Source organism: Leptonychotes weddellii, chromosome 9 (genome assembly GCF_054177405.1).
Source record: "Leptonychotes weddellii isolate Sample4059 chromosome 9, ASM5417740v2, whole genome shotgun sequence".
Lineage (NCBI taxonomy): Eukaryota > Metazoa > Chordata > Mammalia > Carnivora > Phocidae > Leptonychotes > Leptonychotes weddellii.
Genome location: NC_138377.1, coordinates 74,143,132 through 74,167,614, shown reverse-complemented (window position 1 = coordinate 74,167,614; position 24,483 = coordinate 74,143,132). Strand labels below are relative to the sequence as shown.

Sequence of the window (24,483 nt, the reverse complement as noted above, 5' to 3'; positions counted from 1 at the left end):
TTTCAGTGCATTCTCAGCCCATGCTGCTTTATTGCCAAAATATATATACATACACACACACACACACACACACACACAGGTGCAGAGTTTCCAACTCAATATAGCAGTTCCCTTTTACATCAAAGAATAAAATTTCTGAAATCCCAAGGATGCATAGATTAAAAAGCTGCCTTTTGTAATACTTTATAAATATTCAATGAAATTCTTTTTAACATTATATACTAATGGTGCAATGAAGAAAATACAGAACAGCAAGTAAAAACAGTGAGCAACAACCGTACTTATAGGAGAGTAAATCAAAATATGTTAATGATACTCTAATATAATATGACTGTGATGGGTGGGTTTAAGGTAAGTGCCAAGACTATTACTGTTATTTAAGGACTGATGATAATGTATTGCCAGAATACTGTTCTTATCTCTGGGAGGAAAATTGATGGCATGGCATACTATCACCAAGGGAGACAAAACCTTTTGAAAATTGTTAGTAACCTTCCGGTATCTATTTTGATTCTAATGGAGGTTTAGGAGTAAACGTTCCTAGAGAAATCTGTGACACCTGGTTTTTTATCTATGTGCCTTTGTGGAATAATGGGAACAGTTGTGAGAAACTCCTTCCTTGTATCTTTACTGGTTTCATTGGTTGGCAGATGTAATCAGTAAGTGGCAAGGAGAAAATTTACAAATGGGAAATGATATCTCACTTCCTGTACTTAAGTGAAGACTAAACACTGCAATGATTGTAAGTTTAATTCAGTTCTGAACTCCTGGAAAGTTACCACTTACACTTAAACATTCCCAGAGGCATTTGGAGTGAAATCCCAGAGCAAACAGGTTAAAATGACTTAAGAAAAATTAATTTTCAATCATAGAACATGAAACCTCGGAGGGGCCTATGAGAATCATATAGTCTAACTCTGAATTCTCTCCTGTTTATGCCACTCAGCTATGAATTCCATTTGTATTATTACTTGTCATGATCATTTGCACTTAACAGGGTTTATTTCAAAGTCAGGAATCTTCTCAAAAATTTTAAGCTACCACAATAAACTGATCTATTTTCTTCATCAAGTAAGGAAATATATGGCAAGTGTTCTTTTTTTCTCCAAAAGTGGGAAAACCTGCTCCTGTTTACCTGGCATCAGAAGCTTTAGGCAATAAATTATGCAGTCTGAGCAAAATAAAATGGCTAAAGCTCTGGCTATAAAATTTTAAAAACAAAACATTTATGTAATACAGTAACAAAAAAGAACCCAAACCACAGATTTGTCAATACTTTTAGCACTGTTTCCACAAAATGGAGCAGTCTCCTTGGCTGCAGGGAACCTTTATGGCTGGTCGGTACCAGTAGCATCCAGAAGAGTTGGCTGGTTATCTGAAAATCCTGCAACATCTGAAATACGGGCATATTGCTTCCATTCACTTCCAAGATACTAGTTTTAAAATATCCTAACTTAAGCCACATAAATTTTCTCAGACAAACCCCATTCTTTCATTTTATATACTCTACACTGGCAATTCCCTACTTTCCTACCCTTTCTGAAACTCTGCACCTTTCTGATTATTATAGCCATAGCAGCTTATTTATTCAACATGCTTAGTTTGTGCCTTTGTTTTGTTTTTAAACATGCTTGGGGACTAAGGGAACCAGGCAAGAGGTTAGAGGGTGAGCACTGTCATGCTCTCTATTCCTGACAGTTTGAATGTCTTGTGGTTGCCCCTGTTTATCTTCTAGCTCCCATTTTCAATGGAAGTTAAGATAATCTTTAATTAGAAAATGAAAACTAATAATCCAAAAAGTAAATTCAGGCTACTGGTTTAAGTCTCTATTGCTTCATTAATAAATGCATATATAATATCTATCTACTAGCCACCACATAACACTGGACATTTTCAATCATGCATTAGAATATTAGTACTCTAAAATCAGAATTCTGGGCCTGCCACTATTTCTTGCACTTTCATTCAGACCCAGTTTTAATAAACATGCAGAAAAGACCCCCTGATTCAGAGGAATTAGGGGAAATAACAAGGATGCATGCAGTTCCAACTGAAAATGTGGGTTAATAAAGTGATTGCTTAGAAATGCAGGCAGAGCAGGTGCTCCACATCACAATGCTGCTTCAGAATAGAGGTACAAAGTCACACACAAAAAGGTGAAAATCAGGACCACTACTTAGTTACAAAAGGCTTAATTGCGAATCCTGGCCCTTTTGGGTAGAGAATGATGTGAAAACTCTGGGAAAAGAAAGAGAATTGAAAGATGTACAGTCTTTTGGAGCAGTTAAGTTTTCTTGGCCATTTATTGACAGCTGTAGCATAGAAGAGCATACGTGTATAGAGATGGTGAAGATGCTCTTAGGCAGAATGGTTTGATTCACATTAATGAACTTTATCTGCACAGCCCCCTGGGGAAAAGGAGTTTATGAACAGCAGAGCTGATATAATGTAAACTCAAAATCAATGCCCTGAAATTTAGCATAGATTTGTACTTTGAAAACTATCAGCCAAGGAATTCTTCCAAATAGGGTATGGTTAATAGCCAAGCAATGTTCTGAATAAACTAGAAGCAATTTGCTTGCACCAGCAGCACCATGAGAATGTAAACTCCTGGAGGCCAAGGGTCTCTTCATATTTTGCATATCACAGGTACACAAAGAGTAAACATGAGACCACAACATTGAAAAGTAATAACCGCATACCTAGAGACTACAAAAACTTGTAGCACATTTTAGCATTTACAACTATTAACGTGGCTGTTATTAGTCTTTAAGTAACTAAATTGTTGACATCACTATAATACACAGCGGTGTCCTCATGATCGTGCAGATGACTAAATATTGCTTGGTTATTCCAATGTCTCTAGCACCAAATGACGGCGTAGGACATTTAAAGAGGAGCTATAATCCATTTAATATAATAGCCTTCTCCCTATCCTCTGGAGTTGCCATATAAGAAATATTCAAGAGGCACTATTTTCTTAAATCCGCTCCACTTTTAGTTTTTTCCCCTGGGAAAACAAAGGAACAGAGACCCAATCTTTTCAGGGACCTTCAAGGTGCTAAATGGCCAAAATGAACACAAGGTAAAAGGGAGTAAGAAGTCAGCTTCCATTCCTCTATTATATCCTGATGTGAGGTGTGAGATCCCTCAGATCAAGAAACTAGTTTGCTGGGCTCTTATTAAAGAGTCACATGCCAAAGTCCTCAACACATGTACATCAGACAAGGTTTATAAAACCAACATACTGTCTTTGGCTATTCCCTTCAATGCTTTGCTTTACATCTTTAAATTCTAACTCCCCTAAACTAACCAGAGGCATAAGGAAAAGCCAGCTATCCAAGTTCTTGGTTTGTTTTTAACCCAAACACACACACACACACACACACACTTTTCCATTCTTAAAATGCACCCAGAGAATGAAAGGAGAAAAGAAAAGGTGACAGAGCACAAAGTCGCCTATTCTATAAATGCCTGTTGCTGAAAAGAACATCAGAAGCAAAATCCCCACCTGATGGCTTCAGTGGGGCTACATCGGTAGGAGTACATTTGTTTCCTGGTTAACCACTAGAAAAATTTCATTCATTGGCTCTACCCCTCTGCTTTAGGAAACAAACAGGGTCTCTAACCTTTACACCTACACAAAAGTTGCTATTTCTCACACATGATTTATTCATATACATTCAGCTTTTAAAGTACCTTTTATATGTTCTTTGCCTAAAACATCTTCCTTTGGTGCAACTCTGTTCATCACCAGAGCTTCACCAACTCAAGTAGTAATATTTATTCTATTGTACAACTTTGCTAATACAATTTACTATACATGCAAAACTGTTATTGCTACAAAAATTCTACCTCTTGAAAATTATTATTCGTTTTATGGCTTTTATTTATTTTTTGCAATAGGAAATATCCTTTCCTATGTACTGTGCTATTTTGCATTCATTCATTACCTTTTCAGAGGTATTTTTAAAAATATTTAAATGCTTTTTGGAAATAGATTCTCCCAGGCACTAAACTACTAGAGCCAAGAGTACAACTGCTTTAAAAAGTACACTCTGAGAATCTAAACCTGGGTCCCTGGATATCTGCTGCTACAGAGTCTATTTGTTTAAGCTTGCTTGTGTACTGGAGACACACCACATTCCTTTTGCATTACATATCATGGTAACTGTAAAATCTGTGTCAAAAAATCCTGAACTCTCCTAATACTGAGACTTAAAAATCACCTCCAAAAACTGCCCTTTCCAAGTTCTCAAGGCAGCTTTTAGGGGTAGGAGTTTCTTTTCCACAGAAAGCTATCTTATGCTTTCAGAACAAAATCATTTATTTTTACAAGCAGAAAAAAGTGAAAGCTGTCTGAGGTGGCTTACTATAACCAAGCAAAAGAGATAGTTATTACATGGCAACCTGCTTAGGCTCCATCTAGTTACACTCCAATTCTTGTGAAAAGGTCTGGAATGCCATCAACACGCAATTCAGACTGTGAAATAGGAAAAGCCTGTGACAAATTAATGTAGGACACTGAACTACTGACCAGTGTTCTTCCATAACAATTAGCATGCCACAGACAGGAAATGTAAATGGTCTGCAGATTAGAAAAGCACTTGACTAACATAGCATTTCAGTAAGACATGCAAAATAAGAAAATAATTTCTTGATGCAAAGGAGTGGATTAAATAATAAACCTACAAGACACACTGTGTGAAAACAGCATAAGAACAATCTCATCTCAAACTAAGAGAACAAAGCAGAATCATGAAATGGGGCCTCATTTTGATTTGAGGTTTCATAAGACACAAAGGCAGCTGGTTTCCAGCTACCTCAGCAAAAGCTTAAATATCCTCAAACACAGTATTTCACACTGTAATCCCACAGTTCTATTCAAAAATGAGTTTTTGGCCTTAATCTCCTTTCCCCAGGGAGAATATCATGATTCCGATATTTATGAAAAAAGAAAAGGTCTCGACTTTCCACTCATGTTACACTACTGGTTATTATCAATATTCATCCTGAAGTTTAAATTATTACTAGGCTCATGCACTAACCCCTAACATGGCACTACAATATGCTACCAAGCACTAATGCTTACAAAACTATACACATCTCAAAATGGAAGACATTGGTGATTTTGTTGTTCTTAAACAACTTGTAACATTTGTCCACAAGTATTAAAATATACATATATATATTTCTATTGCACATACCCCGTTTTTGTTTAACTTTTTAAAAGAAAAACTGCCAGCTGACATGATGAGCAGAGAAGGAAGTAGGCACAGCTACTGATCAAGGTGTAGTCCTGCCTAAAATTACAGCTTTTCCCATTAAGAAGGGGACAAAATAGCCCAGGGGGAAAAATGTAGGCATATTAAGCAAACGCTGGGCTAGTACACTGGCAAAGACCCATTTTGTTAGATACTATCTGGTGACAACCATTAAAGATTCAAAGAACAACTTGAACGAGAGCATTCAACAGTGGTTCCTTAAGCTATGAAATAAATACAAAGCAACTGGAGAAGATGAGTCTGATACATACTCAAACAAATGGGCCAGAGATGGTTTCACTGGTGCTGATGGTATAAAGTCCCTATCCCCTGCCAAATGGTCCTACCCAAAACACTGCAAAAAGGACATGGGGAAGATGGATAACAGACAACTAAAGATATAAATTCTCAGCATACCAATGGAACTCAGTTCTGTCTTTAACAATTCCAAAATAGTTAAAGAAAATATCAGGAAGTTGGCTGAGAAGTTACTTAGAGAAACATTTAAGTTACCTTTATCCAAAGTTACTTCTATGTTTTACCACTCAGTATTTGCCCTCAAAGGAAATTATATTTTATCTATATTGTGGAATTATTTTACAAAAAAGCTTTCTTATGTCAATTCAAAGAGGTTGACCAATTTAACTAATCGTTAAGAGTGCTCAACAATTCCCATTTTTGGCCATTTCTCTCACTGCTAAATTTTGGTAAATCTGCCCTAAGTTTTTAGCATCACAGCATGTATGACCCTAGGCAAATTTCCTAAATCACAGATATGATCTAAGACAATTTGTTCTTAATTGCATCTAAGAAGTTTCAAATTCTTTCTCACAAAGACTCATAGCTTCCTTCTTCTTATATAAAGACCTGACAATTCATACAGTGGTCCTCTGTAGATTTGGAAGCAAGAATAGCTTTACATTATAATCTGTTCATCACATGGTGTAAGTTTTAAGGAGAAGAAGAAAGATCCGTATTTTTGTTGAACTATTTTTGTTTGAGTTTTTTTCCAGACCCCGAATTTCTTCTAAATCAACCACAAATTTGGGAACATTGCTACTGAAGTGTTTGGTTACAACCAGGGAAAGTTACCTGAGTCCCAGCCTTTACAGCCTAACATTACACCTCACCTAAAAAAATAAACCAAACATCTGAATACCCATCTTGGATCAAAGGAACAAAGTTATTTATGTTTTTAGAAAACTGGAGCTACAGAATGTAAGATGCCATAAAGTTAGATGGAGCTGCATAAAGCATTTTTGCTTCCTTTTCGCAGGAGAAAGGAATTATCTGCAAACTCTTTTGTTTTCCCCATTCCTTCATGCCCAAAGTTGAAGGCAGGTCATACTAGAGGATCTGCCATATCTTCTGAACAGAAAAACCACTTAAGCCACTTGTTCCTGCCTTAGCAGCATGGAAAACCAAGTCTCAAGTGCTATGTTAAGAGTCCACAAAAAAGAATGAAGTAATTTGCAATACAGGAGCCTCTCATCTGAGGGAGGTGAAAAGGGTTCCACCAGTGGACTTGAAGCTGTTTTGTTTCCTTTTCCAACCTTTCAGTAAACTCAAGCATGCATTCATAGGGTTAGCAAATGTACAATGTGGTCTTTCCTTAGAAAAATGAAAAATCATTTAAAAATACGAAATGTCCAAAGACAGAAGTCAACAAAAGCTTCCTGCTCTAGGAGAAAAATCCCTCTTCACATCCAAACTGTAGATTTACACATGTAAAGATGTGTATTTTACAGAGACTCTGTTAACCTTGCATCCTCTTGTCTTCATGCTTCTTTATCACATCAAAGGTTTTATTGCAAAATTGGATCTTTGTTCTTTTCCAGCAAGTGTACTTCAAAGGATGAGTCAGGATTTAGATATTTAATATCTGTAGTTTTTAAGCATATCTTTCATTTCATATTAGAACACGTATTTGGAATTTACTCCTTGCAGATTCAACTGTGCTTATGACAGTGGCTGAAACTGGAAGACATTTAAAAAAAAAAAACCTGATGTCATCCATACTTGCTATTTATTTAGTCTTCTTGTTTGAAACAAAAGGTAAAGAATTCACAAACACCAACATCTAAGCACCTGTTTCAAATTAAACATCAGCCTCAGCTTCCAAAATAACTTCTTTATAATTAAGCAAAAAGCAGAACATGCATGTCAGTTGCTTCTTTCTTCCTGGAGAAGTTGGCAAGACAACTGCATCCTAGGAGCTTCTCAATGTTGAATCTGAGAAGTGGAACAAAAAGAAAAGCAGCCTTTTCCGATCCAAATCATGGAGGTAAAATATGTAGAGAAGAGATATCCACATTTCAGGAATAGGGAAAGTGGCTGGATAAAAAGACTACCTACTCCAGGAGACAACACAGAATACCTGGAAATAAAAAATAAATTAAAAACAGGGAGGTTAAGGCAGGTACTTCTGCATGAGCTCATGTTTAAAAATAATATTTAAAAACACATAGAAAGAAAATACATTTTAGATTACACACTGTCTAAAAGAAAATGTCCAACAATAACACCAAATTCAGTATTGTCATCAGAAAAGCAAGTCAAAAAAATATATAAGCATAATACAAAAAAGTTAGATTTATGTAAAAACTAAAAAAAAAAAAAGGGATACACATGTCCAAGGGTTCCTGGTTCCTCAGTCGGTTAGGGCATCCAACTCTTGATCACAGCTCCAGTCATGATCTCAGGATCGTGAGATACAGCCCTGTGTCAGGCTCAGCACTGAGTCTGCTTGAGATTCTCTCTCTCCCTCTCCCCCTCACCTGCTCGCAGGTGCTCTCTCTCAAATATATAAATCTTTAAAAAAAAAATACTACAAAGCTGTAGGTAATCAAAACAGTATGGTACTGGCACAAAAACAGACACATAGATCAAGAGAATAGAATAGAAAATCCAGAAATAAACCCACAATTATACAGTCAATTAATCTTCAAAAAAGCAGGAAAGAATGTCCAATGGGGAAAAGATGGTCTCTTCAATAAATGGTGTTGGGAAAACTGGACAGCTATGTGCAAAAGAATGGAACTGGACCACTTTCTTACACTATTTTTTTTTTTTTTAAAGATTTTATTTATTTATTTGCGAGAGAGAGAATGAGAGACAGAGAGCACGAGAGGGAGGAGGGTCAGAGGGAGAAGCAGACTCCCCGCTGAGCAGGGAGCCCGATATGGGACTCGATCCTGGGACTCCAGGATCGTGACCTGAGCTGAAGGCAGTCGCTTAACCAACTGAGCCACCCAGGCGCCCTACTTACACTATTAACAAAAATAAACTCAAAATGTATTAAAGACCTAAATATGAGAACTGAAACCATAAAAATCCTAGAAGAGATCACAGGCAGTAGTGTCTCTGACATCAGCCACATTTTTCTAGATAGGTCTCCTACAGCAAGGGAAATAAAAGCAAAAATAAATTACTGGGACTACATCCATATAAAAAGCTTCTGTACAGTGAAGGAAACAATCAACAAAACTAAAAGGCAACCTACTGAATGGGAGAATATATTTACAAATGACATACCCAATAAAGGGTTAATATCCAAAATATATAAAGAACTGATGCACTTCAACACCAAAACCCCCCCAAAATTCAATTAAAAAATGGGCAGAAGACATGAACAGACATTTCACCAAAGACGACATACAGATGGCCAAAAGACACATGAAAAGATGCTCAACATCTCTCATCATCAGGGAAATGCAAATCAAAACTACAATGAGGTATCACCTCACACCTGTCAGAATGGCTAAAATAAAAAACAAGTGTTGGTGAGGATGTGGAGAAAAAGGAACCCTCTTGCACTATTGGTAGGAATGCGAATGGGTGCAGCCACTGTGCAAAACAGTATGAAGGTTCCTCAAAAGTTAAAAATGAGGGGTGCCTGATTGGCTCAGTCGTTAAGCATCTGCCTTCGGCTTAGGTCATGATCCCGGGGTTGTGGGATCAAGCCCCGCGTGGAGCTCCCTGCTCGGCGGGAAGCCTGCTTCTCCCTCTCCCACTCCCCCTGCTTCTGTTCCCTCTCTCGCTGTATCTCTCTCTGTCAAATAAATAAATAAAATCTTAAAAAAAAAAAAGTTAAAAATGAAACTACCCTACAATCCAGTAATTGCACTACTGGATATCTACAAAAAAAAAAAAAAAAATACAAACACACTAATTCAAAGGGACACATGCACCCCTATGTTTATAACAACGTTACATACAATAGCCAAATTAGGAAGCAGCTTAAGTGTTCACTGATAGGTGAATGGATAAAGAAGATGTGGTATATATACATACACAATGGAGTATTATTCGGCTATAAGATGAATGAAAGTTGAGGGCGCCTGGGTGGCTCAGTTGGTTAAGCAACTGCCTTCGGCTCAGGTCATGATTCTGGAGTCCCGGGATCGAGTCCCACATCGGGCTCCCTGCTCAGCAGGGGGTCTGCTTCTCCCTCTCCCGCTCCCCTTGCTTGTGTTCCTCCCCGCGCTGTGTCTCTCTCTGTCAAATAAATAAAATTTAAAAAAAAAAAAAAAAAGATGAATGAAAGTTGAAAGGCCAAAAAGCTGAACAAGCCAAAAAGAATGAAATCTTGCGATCTGCAACAACATGGATGGAGCGAAAGAGTACAATGCTAAGTGAAATAAATCAGAGAAAGAGAAATACCTCATTATTTCACTCATATGTGGAATTTAAACAAAACAAATGAGCAAAGGAAAAAGAAAGAAACCAAGAAACAGATTCTATTTTTTAAGATTTTATTTATTTATTCGACAGCGAGAGAGGGAACACAAGCAGGGGGAGTAGGAGAGGGAGAAGCAGGCTTCCCGCGGAGCAGGGAGCCCGATGTGAGGCTCGATCCCAGGACCCCGAGATCATGACCTGAGCCAAAGGCAGACGCTTAACGACTGAGCCACCCAGGGGCCCCAAGAAACAGATTATTAACTACAGAGAACAAAATGATGCTTACCAGAGGGGAGGTGGGTGGCAGGATGGGTGAAATAGGTGATGGGGATTAAGGAGGACATCTGCTGTGATGAGCACTGGATGAGGTATGGAATTGCTGAATCACTGTATTGTACATCTGAAACTAATATAACACTGCATGTTAACTATACTGGAATTAAAGGCAAATGTAAATTAATTCAGAATCAAATCAGGAGGAAGAGAATTATAGAATTTGCATTTGTTGCAGAAGTAGCAGAAGTAAGAGTAAAAAAATAGAGAATATCCACAGAAGGGCCTTTAGAACACCATGGGCAACAGAGCTGTTTCATTATATAAGCTTACTCAGGCCAATTCAAAGCTTGCACCAGCCATTAGACTGTTCTGTAGTTCAATTATTATTATTACTTTTTAGGATTTTATTTATTTGAGAGAGAGCAAGAGAGCATAAGCAGGGAGGAGCAGCAGAGGGAAAGGGAGAAGCAGGCTCCTTGCTGAGACTAGACCCTAGGACCCTGGGATCATGACCTGAGCTGAAGGCAGACGCTTAACTGACTGAGCCACCTAAGCACCACCTGCAGTTCAATTCTAATGGCAAGATAACTGGTAGTAATGTTGAGGGGGAAAGAAGATACAAGTTAGTTCCTTCCAGGAGGAAATATGCTAAAAGAATTCTATGTAGGGCGCCTGGGTGGCTCAATCGGTTAAGCGACTGCCTTCGGCTCAGGTCATGATCCTGGAGTCCCTGGATCGAGTCCCGCATCGGGCTCCCTGCTCTGCGGGGAGTCTGCTTCTCCCTCCGACCCTCCCCCCTCTCATGTGCTCTCTCTCTTTCTCTCTCTCAAATAAATAAAATCTTTAAAAAAAAAAAAAGAATTCTATGTAAACCAAATAAGCATCAAAGATGAGCACCTTTTCCTAACAGGGAACCTATCCAGACTGTCTTATAAACAAATTCCTTCAGCAATACTTACTAATAAAAATACATACATTCATCATAGATAAACTCCACCTCCCCCCATCTATATCTTTATATCAGGCAATAATGCTAGAATATCATAAGCCTGTTCTCTCTTCAAAAGACCCAATTTCGGGCTCCTGGATGACTCAGTTGGTTAAGCATCTGCCTTTGGCTCAGCTCATGATCTCAGGGTCCTGGGATCGAGTCCCGCATCAGGCTCCCTGCTTCTCCCTCTCCCTCTTCCCCTGCTCATCCCCCCTCTCTCTCTCAAATAAATAAATAAAATCTTTAAAAAACAAACAAAAAACCCATAATATCCAATTTCACATTCACTCAGTCACCATTCATTTTATTCACTCTAAACACAAATATGGATCACAAACTGTAGGACCTACTGAAAAGTGAATGAGTAGTAGTAGCTTAGTATGAAAGCCATAGTTCTGACCATGACCTACAATTCCCTCTAAGGTCTACACCACCTTCCACCATATCCTTTCTGACCCCAACTCTATTTCTTTTTTTTTTTTAAGATTTTATTTATTTATTTGACATAGACACAGCGAGAGAGGAAACACAAGCAGGGGGAGTGGGAGAGGGAGAAGCAGGCTTCCCACGGAGCAGGGAGCCCGACGCAGAGCTCCATCCCAGGACCCTGGGACCATGACCTGAGCCAAAGGCAGACACTTAATGACTGAGCCACCCAGGTGCCCCCCAACTCTATTTCTATCTCCTCCTCCATCATGTGCTCCAACCACACTGGACTCCTTGCTCTTCCTGGAATGTCAGGCGTACTCCAACCTTATAGCCTTTGTACTGGCTGTTCCCTTTGTGAGAGGACCCTTCCCCAGGTATCCACATAGCTAGTCCTCTCACCTCGTCTTTACTTAAATGTCATTTTCTCAATGAGGCCTACTTTCAGCCAGTTTAAGATTATACTATCCCTCCATCCCATCCACAGACACACTTCTACCATTCCCCTTTACCCTATCTACTTTTCCTTTTATCCATAGCCTGTAACACTATCTAAGTTACTTCATAAGGTATTTATTATGTTTCTTCATTTACTGTCCTGTCTAAAATGTAAGCTCCAGGGGTGCCTGGGTGGCTCAGTCGTTAAGCGTCTGCCTTTGGCTCAGGTCATGTCGAGCCCTGCATTGGGCTCCCTGCTCAGCGGGGAGTCTGCTTCTCCTTCTCCAGCTCCCCCTGCTTGTGTTCCCTCTCTTTCCCTGTCAAATAAGTAAATAAAATCTTAAAAAAAAAATGAAAATAAATAAAATAAAATAATAAGCTCCAGGGGTGCCTGTCTGACATGGTCAGTGGAGCATGCAACTCTTGATCTCAAGGTTGTAAGTTTGAGCCCCACACTGGGTGTAGAGATTACTTAAAAATAAAATATTTAAAACATAACATGTAAGCTCCATCAGGAAGGAAACTGTTTTGTTTACCAATGAATCCCAAACACCCAGACTAGCATGTGACCCAGGTAACCACTTGATAAAAATTTGCTGAATGAATGAAGAGCAGGGCTGTTAAATACATTTAGCCAACATTAGTTAAATGTAAATAGGTTCTAGAGTTAAGTGAGGAAACCAAAACTATACACACTGATCTACAAAATCTTCAAATACATCCCTATAAAGCTGATGACTTACTAGGCACTTCTAGGTCTTTGAGGTCACTTGTTTAGTGCTATTGATTATACAAATAAAGTAACTTTGTATTAGAAAATCTGACTTTCTGGGCGCCTGGGTGGCTCAGATGGTTAAGCGTCTGCCTTCGGCTCAGGTCATGATCTCGGGGTCCTGGGATCGAGTCCCGCATCGGGCTCCCTGCTCCTTGGGAGCCTGCTTCTCCCTCTGCCTCTCTCTCTCTCTCTCTGTCTCTCATGAATAAATAAATAAAATTAAAAAAAAAAAAAAAAAGAAAAAAGAAAATCTGACTTTCTGGGAGGACAGAAAGGGAAATCAGAATTTTTAATGTAGTACTTGGGCTAGCCAGACCTGCCTCAAATGACTCTGGGTGTAGTAAGCTTCTAAGATGGGCCCCAGTTATTGTTGCCTCCCAGTATTCACACCCTCCTACAGTCTCCTCTAACAATGAATCAGGGTATGATAAAGAATTTGGCCTTTGTCCTGGGAGGGAAACTCTAAATCCTTGGAATTTACAGTAAATGAGCCAGAAGAAATTACACAACAGAGTCCTAAATAATTAATGGGTCAAAGAAAAAATGACAAGGGAAATTAGGAAATACCTTGAGATAAATGAAAACAATAACACAACAAACCAAAAATTATGGGATGCAGTAAAGCAGTGCTAAGAGGGAAATTTATAGATCTAAATGCTTACATTAAAAAAGAAAGATCTCGGGTGCCTGGGTGGCTCAGTTGGTTAAGCGACTGCCTTCGGCTCAGGTCATGATCCTGGAGTCCCTGGATCGAGTCCCACATCGGGCTCCCTGCTCGGCAGGGAGTCTGCTTCTCCCTCTGACCCTCCCCCCCTCATGCTCTGTCTCTCTCTCTCATGCTCTCTCTCAAATAAATAAATAAAATCTTTTAAAAAAAAAAAGAAAGATCTCATGGGGCGCCTGGGTGGCTCAGTCGTTAAGCGTCTGCCTTCGGCTCAGGTCATGATCCCAGGGTCTTGAGATCAAGCCCTGCATCGGGCTCCCTGCTCCGCGGGAAGCCTGCTTCTCCCCTTCCCACTCCCCCTGCTTGTGTTCCCTCTCTCGCTGTGTCTCTGTCAAATAAATAAATAAAATCTTAAAAAAAAACAACAACAAAACTCAAATCAGCAACCTAACTTTACACCTTAAGGAACTAGAGAAAGAATAAACTAAACCCAAAGCTAGCAAGAACGAAGGAAAAAATAAATATCAGAGCAGAGATAAATAAAAGAGGGAATAGAAAAACAGAGAAAACCAACGAAACCAAAATTCGGTTCTGACAGGGTTGTGAGAATCCCTGAATTTGCAGCCAATTGATCAGAACTGCAGGTTGCCTGGGAATCCTCCTAAGTGTGGCTGCCTTTTAAAGTGAGAGCAATCTTGGGGTACCTGGCTGGCTCAGTACATACAGCATGCGACTTTTTTTTTTTTTTAAGATTTTATCTATTTATTTGAGAGAGAGAGAGAATGAGAGACAGAGAGCATGAGAGGGAGGAGGGTCAGAGGGAGAAGCAGACTCCCTGCTGAGCAGGGAGCCCGATGCGGGACTCGATCCAGGGACTCCAGGATCATGACCTGAGCCGAAGGCAGTCGCTTAACCAACTGAGCCACCCAGGTGCCCCAGCATGCGACTCTTAATCTCAGGGTCATGAGTTCAAGCATTATGCTGGGCATGGAGCCTACTTAAAAAAAAAAACCAAAAAACCACCACCACCACAAAACCCACAAAGATTAAAGTGAGGGCAGTCTTGTTGGGAACAGGGCCTCTGACTTGCGGGGTCTGCATTAACTCTGGATGGTTAGTGTCAGAACTATATTGCAGTACACTAGTTGGTCTCAAAAGAGTGACCAAGTGAATGAGGAGAAAGTGATGATGAGTGATTTCTGAGACATAGATGGAGCTGTGACTTCTGCACTGTTCTCTTGGACTGCTTATTCTGGGAGAAGCCAGATGTTGTACATGAAGACATTCAAGCAGCCTTGGAAGAGGCCGACACTGGAAGGAACAAAGGCTTTCCACCACCAGCATGAATTTATCAGCCACGTGAAGGAGCCACCATGGAATTAGATAACTGCCACTCCAGCCAATCTTGACTGCAACCTTAGAAGAGAATCCAAGCCAGAAAGCCCCAGTGTTAAACTGCTCTGTAACTCCTGACCCATATAAACTGTACGAGGTAATACATGTTTACTGTTGTTTTAATCCACTAAATTTTGGATAATCTGTTATGCATCATTGAATAAGTAATATACTTTGCTTCCTCGAAGGACAGAAAGAATGATATATCATGGGAGTTAATTACTCCTTTCTTAAAAAATAAAAATTCGGGGGCACCTGGGTGGCTCAGTCGGTTAAGCATCTGCCTTTGGCTCAGGTCATGACCCCAGGGTCCTGGGATCTAGTCCCACGTTGGGCCCCCTGCTCAGCGGGGAGCCTTCTTCTCCCTCTCCCTTTGCCCCCTACTCATGCTTGCTCTCTCTCTCTAGTGCTTGCTCTCTCTCTCTCAAATAAATAAAATCTTAAAAATTTCTAGTCATTTTTGGTGTTCATTTTCTGTTGAAGCTTATTGTTCTACTTCTATCTAGCTATTTTTCAAGCTGCTTAAACAGTATCTGGAAGCATTAGCGACTATTACTCACTTGCCAAATCCTGAGTTCTGATTTTTGCTTTCTTCTCAAGATGAATATAAAAGCACCTGGAAGCCAAAGAAAATGTTCTTCCTGTGATAAGGAAAAATAAAAACAACATTATAGTAAGGATACAGCCCTCACTTGTGCTATATGCTTCTTTGTGCGGAACTATTCAAATGAACCAAGCTATTTTTAAAAACATCACGATGGGGCACCTGGATGGCTCTGTCATTTAAGTGTCCAACTCTTGGTTTCCACTCAGGTCATGATCTCATGGGTCTTGGGATCTAGCCCCAGGTAGGGCTCCAACCTCAGTCAGAGGTAGATGTGTGTGTGTGTGTCTCTGCTTGCAAGATTCTTTCCCTCTGCCCCTGCCCCCACCCGCGATCTCTCTGGCTCTCTCCCTCTCTAATATAATCTTTAAAAAAATCATTATCAAAAACTATTCAAAAGGAATAGTCAGAAAGAAGTTACTCTCTACCTGCACTGGCACTAATTTTATAAAGATATCAAAACTCTTGAATAAGTGGTTCTCAAGTTTTTATGGTACTTTCTTCCCACTAAGAACCTGATGATGCTGTGGTCCCTCTTCTCACAAAAGACCTTTGCTTTAATATAGATGACCACACCCCTCTGTTGTAAGGTAGGAATAATATTCTGTTCCTTTCCTCTGCCCTACATATCTTGTTTCTTCTTCTAGATGAAACTGAAAAAAATACTCCTGACAAAAGAGAAAGGTCTTATTTATAAGGCAGCTATTCTTTATGCATATTTCCAGCTTTGCTAAATCAAGGACCAGCAAAGAGCACACCAGAAATATTCATTCCTATTATGACATATCAGTGGAACTGCACCCAACTAACATGCCAATTCTAAATAGGCTTCACTAATTCAGAAACCTAGTAACAGGAAACTTTCCAAGAATTTAACTGAAACACCGAATCAGGGGTTATAAAAATCCAATTTATAAAAAGAAACCCCATATACAAGAACCGAATACAAATGACTTGACAGTATTATACTTGGCAACCCCACCACATTATACAAATTACGTTCTAATAATATTTCCCCAAACTCTTTCTCATTATCTCTATAAATGATAAATAAAAATTGTACACTGGCTCTTTTAATTCTGGAAAACAACAACGGTGAATTCTACCGGGACCTACAGTCAGTCGAAATTAAAGCACCATTAAGCAATTACCAAGTCATACAAGGACAAAGATGCTTACTCGGATCTTAAAAGTTTGAGGGGTGGGAGGGGGAAATGAATGAATAGGTAGCAAGAGAACGTGAATGATACAAATTAAAATCCCGGGGGGAGAACCTATTAAACCAAATCTCAAGGTCAACGGACCAGGGACACAAATTACTCAGGGCCCCAATAGGCCTCGATTGATACCGGAGACTCAGGCAAAACAGCGAACACGAAGCCGTGAGGTGAGGAATATAAATAAATCAATAAAATAAAGGTATTCTTTAAAAAATAAACCGTTGGACGACGCAGCGGCTGGCAGATACACACCCGCGTGGGTGCAATCACCGGGGAACAAGCCGAAAGCACAAAGGCAGCCAAAAAAGGCACTGAGAAGGACAGAGGTGGGTAGAAGACGAAGTGTTGGTGCGACACACCCCGCAAGGTTTGTACGGCCGCCCGAGGCTGCTCGAAAGGAAACCCGCGCCAGGCCGAGGCCCGCGCCCGCTGCAGGCAGGGCTCCGCGCGCTCCCGTTCCCCGGCCGGGCTGGGCCGCGCCACCTCCTGCTAGTTCCCCGTCGCCCGCCTTCTCGGCTTACCTCGCACCGACCAGGAGAAGCACTGGACACTCCGGGGGCCTTCCCGCCCCCGGCCCAACGGCCGGCTCCCACCCGCACGCCTCACTCCGCCATCTTCGCTCCTTCCCAAGTCCGCCAACCCTGCGGCAGCCGTTTCCACAAGCCCCGCCTCCGCTTCTGCCGCGGAGTCCTGACTGGTTAACGACTTGCGCAAGCGCATTGTCTTCCCGCTGTCGGCTGGTTGGAATGTACGTCTGTCAATAGTGCTGACCCCACTCTTTTCGATCTTTTTTTTGTGGGATTGGGTCCCAGGGTTGAGGTAACGGGGGAAAAACGTTTTTGTAATTCACTTGTTAGGAATGTAAAATTATTTCCCGTAGAACCTGTGTCACTTCGTTGAAAGGTAGTCTGGCTAGGCCGCATGACAGTTTTATAAGACACCGTTAGGTTCAACTATACTGCTGATAATTTCATTCTCGGACCGGGAGCTTTTAACCCCGGACATAATACCACACCTAGGCAGACAATTTAATAGCTCCAATTTGTATCTCATTCTCTCTGATTCGTTTCCATTCGTAAGGGGCCCAAACGTCAGACCGCTGTTTCCAGCTCTGGTCAATACAGGAGAGCAAATTCGTTTCTTTCGTTTAAGGATTCTTCTGGAAAATGTCAGACCGTTATAACTGACAATTTTGTTGCTTCCTACACTCAGCTGTAGGACTCCTGGGATCCTGTCTAAAGGGATTGTTTCAGGGGCGCCTGCGTGGCTCAGATGGTTAAGCGTCTGCCTTCGGCTCAGGTCATGATCCCGGGATCTTGGGATAGAGCCCCGCATCAGGCTCCCTGCTCAAGTGGGGAGCCTGCTTCTCCCTCTCCCTCTGCCGTTCTCTCCACTTGTGCTCTCTGGCTCTATCTGTCAAATAAATAAAATCTTTTAAAAAAAAATAAATAAAGGGATTGTTCCAGGAGAGGCAAGTAGAGTAATTAGAAATTGCCATTACACGGTGCCAATGGTGGCTCCCAGGTATGAGATGTAGGTCTTCAAACACCAGTAAGGCTCTCAGATGGGCTGCTTCCTAGAAATATGGATTCCTAATGCTGCACCTCCCTGGGATCCAATTCCCAAAGTCCTCGGATGAAGCTAAGGAGTTTTATTTTTACAGAAGCTAATGATAAAGGGCAACTAAGGGAAAACCTTCACTTAAAATGGGGGAGCCTGCCTTGCTCAGTCAGAAGAGCATACATACTACTCTTTATCTCAGGGTCGTGATTCAAGTCCCACTTTGGGCATGGAACCTACTTAAAAAAAAAAAAATCATACTTAATGGTGAGCCTTCATACTTTCCCTTTAAGGTCAGAAACCAAGCAAGGACACAGGCTCTCTTCACCTCTATTCAACATTGTCCTGGAGGGTGTAGTCAGTGCAAAAAGGCAAACAAAAGGCATCCAGATTGGAAGAAACAAAACTGCCTTTATTTGCAGGTGACGCGATCCTCTGTTGAAAATCATAAGGAGCACGCACAGAGCAAAAACAAAAGTACTGGAATTTCTATGTTTAGTGAGGCTGCAGAATACAAGATAAGTATACAAAAATCAACTATTTCTCTACACTAGTATAAAAAATGAAATTAACAACTGCATTCATAGTAGCATCAAAAAGAATAAAATACTTAGGAAAAAGTTTAATAAAACAAATCCAAGATTTATACACCAAAAATATAAAACATACTGAGAGAAATGAAGATCTAAAGTAAAGAGACTTTCCATGTTCATGGTTTGTTAGACTCAATATTAAGATGGCAATTCTCAAATTGATTAGAGTCAATGCAATACCTAACAAAATCCTAGCAGGTATGTGGTAGAAATTGACAAGCCGATCCTGAAATGTATAAGGAAATACAAAGGACACAGAAAAGCTAAGCCAATTTTGGGGAAAAAAAAAAAAAGTCTGAATTACACTACCCGATTCATAACTGACTACAAAGTTACAGTAATTGAGACAGTGTAGTATTCACGAGGATAGGCATATAGAATCAGCGAAACAGAATTGAGAGTCCAGAAACAAACCCTTACATTTAGGATCAATTTTTGACCAAGATGCCAAGATAATTAAATGGGAAAAGGATAGTGTCTTCAATCCAGGATATTGGCAGGGTCAACTGATATTTAGTTCAGTTATTAAAATATTAAAATACTTACACACTTCGCATTTCCCATTTCCCCAGACCCAAGGTTCCCTTCTCTGCCTCCTCTTATACTCAGGACCCCCCCGCCCATACTTACCCCCTATCCAGCAACTGAAGGGTTTACTGCCTAGCATAGCAGAGGCTCTATCTCTAGGACTCAGCTCCAGCCATACATTCTGATAGATCAGTGCAACACTAGCTAAAAATAACTTCCCATTATAGATGTTTTTCTTCCTAGGGCACAGGCAACTAGGAAAGAACCAAAAACAAAACCATAAAACAGTGTCAACTGGGATAATACAGACTGTTTCTCATTTATCTCTCATTTATTTCCTCCTCCTTAACAATCATGCCCTTCATGTTAAAAAAGTTTGCAGATGTACCTGTGTGTTCCTAAAAACAAAAACAAATACAAAACAAATACATGCACACACAAAAACAAAAAATAAAAAAATATTTTTTAAAGATTTTATTTATTTGTTTGTTTGACAGAGAGAGTGAGCGAGCACACAAGCAGGGGGAGCAACAGGCAGAGGGAGAGGGAGAAGCAGGCTCCCGCTGAGCAGACATGGGGCTCGATCCCAGGACCCTGAGATCATGACCTGAGCCGAAAGCAGACGCTGAACTGACTGAGCCACCCAGGCGCCCCCCAAAATAAAAATATACATTTTTAAGATTTTATTTATTTGACAGAGACACTGCAAGAGAGGGAACACAAGCAGGGGGAGCGGGAGAGGGAAAAGCAGGCTTCCCGCTGAGCAGGGAGCCCAATGTGGGGCTCGATCCCAGGACCCTGGGACCATGACCTGAGCCAAAGGCAGACGCTTAACGACTGAGCCACCCAGGCGCCCCTAAAAAATATTTTTGTAAAATAGTGTTATATATACAGGGAGAACCTGGTTATTATGTTATGAACCAATAGGCAGCAATTCTAGATCATCTAGGTAAACCTCTGTTGTAATTTAGGTATTCTGCACGATTCCTGACAAAAATGGTCATTCAAGATTTTGCTTAAGCAATTCTAGCAACTAAGGGCTAGGGAATGCACTAGTTTTGGCAATATCCTGTTCCTCATTTGAATAATAAGAAATTCTTCCTTAGGAGTGCCTGGCTGGCTCAGTTGATGGGAGTATGAGATTCTTGGATCTTGGGGTTGTGAGTTTAAGCCCCACGTTGGAGAGATTACTTAAAACTTAAAAAAAAAATCAGTTTAATTAAAAAAAAATTCTGGGGTGCCTGGGTGGTTCAGTTGGTTAAGTGTCTGACTCTTGATTTCAACTCAGGTCATGATCTCACCATTGTGATATTGCATCCCACACTGGGCTCCACACTGGGTGTGGGGTCTGGCTTAAGATTCTCTCCCTCCCCCTCTGCCCCTACCCCCACCTTAAAACACACACACACACACACACACGCAAAATAAAACCTGTTTCTGAAGAGGCTGTCCTGGCTGGCTCATTGGTAGAGCATGTAACTCTTGATCTCGGGGGGGTTTTGGGTTCAAGCCCCATGTTGGGTGTAGAGATTACTTAAAAATAAAATCTTTAAAAAAAAAAGTAATAGTGTGTGTGTGTTTTTTAGGGAGTAAGATTTTCAGAATAAAACACTAAAAATCTGTTTAATGGTGCTTGATATCTATTATAGCAGCCAAGAGAACTTATTTGATTAATTCTTATTTCTGCAACCACATTCGGGTATAGGATATAACAATTCACCTACCTGGTTCAGTTCTTAAATAATTTAAGACTGCAAAGGGTGGTGGGAAGTGTCAAGACCATGTCTCCAAAGTCTTTCTAGTTTTGAGAAGAGGTCAGAATCTAGTGCTTAGAAGACTGAAGAGAATAGAGAAGAAAACTGAGTCTTGGCATCTCAAGACCAAATCCTTGATCAGCTTCTACCTCGGGTTAAGATGTCAGGTTAGCTGCTTACTCCATCTTAAAAGACATGAGGCTCCTCATTGCGATCTGCTCCATCCCAGAGCTCGGAAGAAACTGCCTGCAGTACCTCACAAACTTACAGGTAAATCTCCCATCACTCCTTGGTGTAGAGGAAAAGAATCTCTAAACTGAAGTTTCTACTAAGCTAGATGTTAAACAGATCACAGATCTGTATTAGAAAATACCAGCCATCTTTAGTTTGAATCGTTTGTTGACTCAAAGCTCAGTCAAAATGTGAATTTAGGGGCCCCTGGGTGGCTCAGATGGTTAAGTGTCTGCCTTCGGCTCAGGTCGTGATCCCAGGGTGCTGGGATCGAGTCCCACATAGGGATCCCTGCTCGTTGGGAGCCTGTTTCTCCCTCTGCCTCTCCCTCTCTCGCGTCTTTCATGAATAAATAAATAAAATCTTTTTTTAAAAAATGTGAATTTAGGGAATTTCAGTCCAGTAATGACTTCCTTCCAAGCAGTTCTGCTCTCAGTGTTTGGGAAACAGGATAAATACCTGATTTATAGTATAAGAAACCCAGTTTGTAAAGATAGTTCTCTCTGAGGCATCTCTGCAATGAATGTTTGCTCTAAATCCTAATCAACACAATCTATTCTAGTATTTTATTTTTAAAGATTTATTTATTTTAGAGAGAGAGCACAAGAGAGTGGGGGAGGGATAGAGGGATTGGGAGAGAGAGAATCTCAGACTCCCCACTGAGTGTGGAGACTGACACAGGATTTGATCTCACGACCCTAAGATCATGACCTGAGCCAAAATCAAGAGTGGGTTGCTTAACCGACTGAGCCACCCAGGTGCCCCATATTCTAGTATTTTAAATACAGAACTTGATAACATGATTCTAAAAGCAATTTGAAAAAAATAGATGACAGTAAAGACGATTCTGAAAAGAAGAATGAAGGTAAAAGAAAGTAATTCAATTACTTGTGGCAGTTTGGCATTCATTTCTTTGGAGACATATCAAAAGCTTTAAGTACAAGTCCAAACCTTGACCTAGTAATCCCACTCCTGTAAAATCTTTTCAAAGAAAAGAGCCATGTGGAGAAAGGTATTCATTGTATCATTGGAACAGATAAAATTGGAAACAATAAACAAGGTAATAATTAAATACTGTATCAAGTCTGTAAAATGTAACCATTAATATAAGCTAGGAAGAACAGGTAACATAGGGAAATAATACATTAATTTTTTTGTTATTTTTTTATTATGTTATGTTAGTCACCATACAGTACATCATTAGTTGTTTTTTTTTTTAAGATTTTATTTATTTATTTGACAGAAACACAGTGAGAGCAGGAACACAAGCAGGGGGAGTAGGAGAGGGAGAAGCAGGCTTCCCGCGGAGCAGGGAGCCCGATATGGGACTCGATCCCAGGACCCCGGGACCATGACCTGAGTCGAAGGCAGACGCTTAACAACTGAGCCACCCAGGCGCCCTACATCATTAGTTTTTGATGTAGTCTTCCATGATTCATTGTTTGCATATAACACCCAGTGCTCCATGCAGAACGTGCCCTCCTTAATACCCATCACCGGGCTAACCCATCCCCCTCTCTCCTCCCCTCTAAAACCCTGTTTGTTACTCGGAGTCCATAGTCTCTCATGGTTCGTCTCCCCCTCTGATTTCCCCCCCTTCATTTTCCCCGACCTTCTCCTAATGTCCTCCATGCTATTCCTTATGTTCCACAAATAAGTGAAACCATATGATAATTGACTTTCTCTGCTAATACATTAATTTTTTAAAGCTGATATAATCTTGTGTTATGTTCCATTTATGTTCAAATATGTAATGCATGGATAGACCAGAAAGGAACAAGAGAAATCAAGTTGGTTAACGGGATTTTCCTCAAACTGTATTTAATGCTGTAGTATGTTTATAACATTTTTACAGTATTGATTATGCTCTACTTTAGTCACAAGACTGCTGTTCCTTTGGCCATGGCCAGTAACATTCAGTTTTTCCCAAAATGGACCGCTTGGTCCTTCATCTAGTTGCCACTTTCACTGAATCCTAACAGACTCAAAGTGAAACAAAGCTTAAACACCAGAGCAAGTCATTTGGAATGGACTTTTCAGGCAGATGGATGGGAAAAGAAGAGGGTATCGCGTTAGAATTTGTATAGCTGATTCCAGCTATTATTACTGCTTTGAGTCCAGTGGCATGCCCCTAAACCTAAAGAGAGATATTTGCACCTTACAGACGAAGTAGTCATGGAGTCTTTTTTTTTTTTTTTCCTTAAGTAGACTCCACACACAGCATGGAGCCCACTGTGGAGCTCAAACTCATGACCCTGAGATCAAGACCCAAGCTGAGATCAAGACTCCCCAGGTCACTGAGTCTTGAAGATGTGAAAAGCCATGTAATGATAGCTGGGTATAATGTGTCATTGAGGCTGCACATGCTTGAGGGGGTGGATGACTTAATAACAAGCAATAAACACATACCCCATTTTTAGGCCTTTTCTACATTTAAAAAGCCAGGGAGTCAAGAACAGAAATGGAATCCTACCTGGAGTGAGCCGGAAGTGGCCAAGGTAAGAAACCTGTGCCCAGGGGCACTCAGTGCTGGCCCCTAGATGAATACCCCCACATCACAGGTACAGGCAGCAGCAGAGCAAACATGCATTTGACAGCACAGACATAAACCTGAGTAAGGGAAACATGGTTTGGGATTTCAAACTTGAAGGAGGGGACTGAGCTTTATAAAATTCTTAAAAAACAGACAACGGGCGCCTGGGTAGCTCAGTCGTTAAGCGTCTGCCTTCGGCTCAGGTCATGATTCCGGGATCGGCTGAGCCCTGCATCAGGCTCCCTGCTACGTGGGAAGCCTGCTTCTCTCTCTCCCACTCCCCCTACTTGTGTTCTCTCTCTCACTGTCTCTGTCAAATAAATAAATAAAATCTTTAAAAAAAAACAAAAAAAAACTTAAGACAAAACTGACCCAAGTTATTTTGTTTTAACCACAAGTATTTATTGATGGATCGAAGAATACAATTTTAATGGAACAATAAGGCACAACCGTGGATTAAAACAGTTTGCTATACAGCCAAAAGGAGGAAAAAGCCATATCTTAGGAACTTTACATATGGAAGTCAAGGAGCCTCTGAAGTACCTCTCTAA

At 40.5% G+C, this 24,483-nt stretch overlaps 1 long non-coding RNA gene across 1 annotated transcript; it reads right to left on the bottom strand.

Moving 5' to 3' along the window:
- On the bottom strand, positions 1-17,412 carry LOC102748168 (uncharacterized). Its single transcript, XR_014148588.1, has 5 exons — positions 17,255-17,412; positions 15,470-15,550; positions 10,231-10,350; positions 9,558-9,761; positions 1-7,641 (listed from the first exon to the last, which is right to left on the bottom strand). It is a non-coding gene; the product is annotated as an uncharacterized LOC102748168 (long non-coding RNA).
- Positions 17,413-24,483: the final 7,071 nt, after the last annotated feature.